The 1,808-nt window shown below is 38.3% G+C and overlaps 1 long non-coding RNA gene across 1 annotated transcript; it reads left to right on the top strand.

Moving 5' to 3' along the window:
- The first annotated feature begins 259 nt into the window (after window positions 1-259).
- LOC117130513 lies at window positions 260-1,534 on the top strand. The gene is made up of 3 exons (XR_004453879.1): window positions 260-692; window positions 770-833; window positions 1,157-1,534. It is a non-coding gene; the product is annotated as an uncharacterized LOC117130513 (long non-coding RNA).
- Window positions 1,535-1,808: the final 274 nt, after the last annotated feature.

A 1,808-nucleotide genomic window follows, 5' to 3' on the forward strand; every position in this document is an offset into this window, starting at 1 on the left:
TTGATCGATCAGAATTTAAATAAAAATCGACACGGTGAATTAATCTCGACGGGGCTGTCTTTTGGTCGAAAAACCATCTCTTGATGGTTCTGGTCGAGTGTTAATTATTATTTTCTATTTTTATTCATGCTGGGCGAGTTTATTCAGAGCAGGACGAGATTTGAATGATGAAAAATATTTAGTCGAAACAGTCCGAAAAATATCGACAAAACTGAAAATTATTTCTGAACAGTCACATGCCTTGCACCTTCTAGCCTACTTGTTTCCTCAGTAATTAGGTCACATGACCTGCACCTACTTGCTTGCCTGTTTGCTCATTAGAAGTCACATGCTGGTCACAAGCTACTTGCTTCAGCTGCTTGTAGCTTTCTTCATGGGAAGGAAAAGTTCAGCTGCTTGTGCTGCTTGGTGTGCTGAAGCATGTCTCCACCTGTCTAGCCTCAGCTTTGCCTTGTGTGGGAGTAAACCCTCATCTGAAGTAACTCCTTATCCTTTAAAACACCTTCTTCTCTCTTCTGGACGTTCATAACCTGCAGCATAACAAGAGAAATTTTCAGAGAGAAAACAATGAGAAAGAAGAGAAAAAGTGAGAGAAAAATCAGAACAAAAAAAATATGGGAAAATTAGCCACGACCTTAGATGACTTTATTCCATCCTCTAGCTCAGTTCACTGCTGTGTAGAAGATCAGAAGGTGAGGTACACAGAGTAAACCCTAGGTCTTGTTCTGTTTTTGTGATGAACCGATTCTGATTTATGCTTTTAAAACAGTCCAGCCATGAGTTCAGTTTCAAGGGGAGGATTATCTGAGTTCATATGGCCATCAGTTGCTGTTGTAAACTTCAATCTCTTGTCTCAGACATGTCTTGATCAGAATCAGATGTTATTTAGTTATGCGGTTGTCATGGATCAATTGTCTAACCTTTCTTCGGTTCAGATTTTTTTATTTTAGAATAAATCAGTTTGCTGGAATATAATTATCTCATCTATTATGAACTGATTGGATTTAATCTGAAATGAACTGGTCATGGTCTGGACTACACCTGAGCTGAACTGATTAACCTTGTTGTAAACCGAGCTGTTAGGAACTGATTTAAATATCTTCTTCAGAACCGAACTGTTGGATTGAAGATCATGTTATGAACTGCTCTGTTTAAGGTCAGTGGTCGAGTAAAGTTGAAGGATAAGACTGGTTCATCAAGTAAAACCTTTTTCTGTCTAGTTGGTTGTGGAGTTTTGCTAGATCGGTCCAGTCACTCCTTGTAGCCGCTCAGTCACTTGGTTTGAATTTAGATATCAAGGAGAGTGGTCGGATCTGTCAGATAATTTTGACTGTTTTGAATCTCAAGTGTACCGGAAGTGGAGTGTGATTAGCTTGAGCTCGAGTCTAGTCTTCCCTAGCCAATCTCATGGAATCAAAGGTGAGTCTAGATAGATGATTGATGAGTAGTGAATGAATAACTCTTGATTGAACGTACTGATTGTATATGATTGATAGGCTTTGTCTCTTGATCAATATTGAATTGGTAAGGTGTTTACTTAGTGTAAACACTTATTAAATATTTATGAATGATCATAGAGTTTTATTCCAAACCTTAGTACTTGTTCTCAAGTACTAATACATATGTATAGAATTAAATATAATTAAGTATGGAAGTATTAAGCATGTGAAGTCCTATTATAAACCTGTCTTCCAAAATATTCCCGTATGAATGATGATTACCGTGAATTGGTCCTGCGATATGGAACAAGGTCACGAAGACACGATGATGGGGTCGCACCCTGGAGGCCGTGTAACTGCATGCAGCAT

Source organism: Brassica rapa, unplaced genomic scaffold (genome assembly GCF_000309985.2).
Source record: "Brassica rapa cultivar Chiifu-401-42 unplaced genomic scaffold, CAAS_Brap_v3.01 Scaffold0523, whole genome shotgun sequence".
Taxonomy (NCBI): domain Eukaryota; kingdom Viridiplantae; phylum Streptophyta; class Magnoliopsida; order Brassicales; family Brassicaceae; genus Brassica; species Brassica rapa.